The 860-nt window shown below is 67.8% G+C and overlaps 1 protein-coding gene across 14 annotated transcripts in view; it reads left to right on the top strand.

Annotated features, from left to right (window-relative positions):
* Positions 1–720: 720 nt before the first annotated feature.
* PHRF1 (PHD and ring finger domains 1) overlaps positions 721–860 on the top strand; it is a 27,284-nt gene continuing 27,144 nt past the window's right edge. For all 14 annotated transcript variants that reach the window (XM_019631139.1, XM_019631138.1, XM_019631130.1 and 11 more), the window contains exon 1: positions 721–836. The gene's annotated coding sequence lies outside the window, so the exon portion shown is untranslated. The remainder of the gene's footprint in view (positions 837–860) is intronic.

The raw sequence follows: 860 nt of genomic DNA, 5'->3' as shown, positions 1-860 counted from the left end.
CTGTGGTCCAGGGCTTGTCCACGCTCTCAGCGATCCGGCTTTGCCAGGTCCATCCTCACCACCTAACCAACACTGGCCCGGGCACCCGGCTCCTGAGCCCCGGGTCTCACCCTGTTTGTCTTCTTATCACAGCACGAATCAGCTTCTCACACACCACGCGGTGCACGATTTACAGTGTTCACTGTTCGGTGTGTGAGGGGCCGAGGGTGTCGTCCTCGCCGCGCCCTGCGCATACAGGGCTCATCAGTGCCCGGTCCAGGAGTGAACGGACGGCGCAAGCCTACTCGTCCCGGGAGCGCCACCAGACCATCCTCGCCCAGTCCCCATAGAGGCTCGCGAGTGGGACCCGCGCTCGGGGGCGGGAACTTGCCCTCGGGGGCGGAGCCCGGGCTGAGGGCGGGGCCCCAGGTGTGCCGGAAAACCGCTCCCATTGGCCTTGGGCGGCGGCAGAGTCGGACTGTACCAGCTCCCGTGTGGGGGAGGACGGCTCGGGGCGCCCACTGGCGGGGGCTTACACACCCCCAATTCTCCAAGAACACTGGTCTCCTGGGAGTTTGTATTGCATTAAACAGTGTTTCCAATGCCTCAAGACCCCGGCTGCGAGGAGCGGCGTCTCTCTCCACTTCAGGCCTTTCTTTCTCTCCCTGGTCCCAGTGGTTTCCGCCAACGGGCGGGGCGGGAGGTTCCCGGAAGCCAGCTCCGTGCACTTCCGGGTCGGGGAGCGCGCGGCGGCGGCGGCGGCGGCGGCGGTGGCGGTGGCCCGGCCTAGTCTTGGCTCCCGCTCGGGCAGCGTCGGCGGGCGCCCGGGAGCTGCCGGCGGGCCGTGAAATTCCTGGGTACGTGTGGAGGTGGCGCTGGCC

Source organism: Hipposideros armiger, unplaced genomic scaffold (genome assembly GCF_001890085.2).
Source record: "Hipposideros armiger isolate ML-2016 unplaced genomic scaffold, ASM189008v1 scaffold_983, whole genome shotgun sequence".
Classification (NCBI taxonomy): domain Eukaryota; kingdom Metazoa; phylum Chordata; class Mammalia; order Chiroptera; family Hipposideridae; genus Hipposideros; species Hipposideros armiger.
Note: the sequence above shows the minus strand (reverse complement) of the source record. Positions and strands in the feature narration are given on the sequence as shown.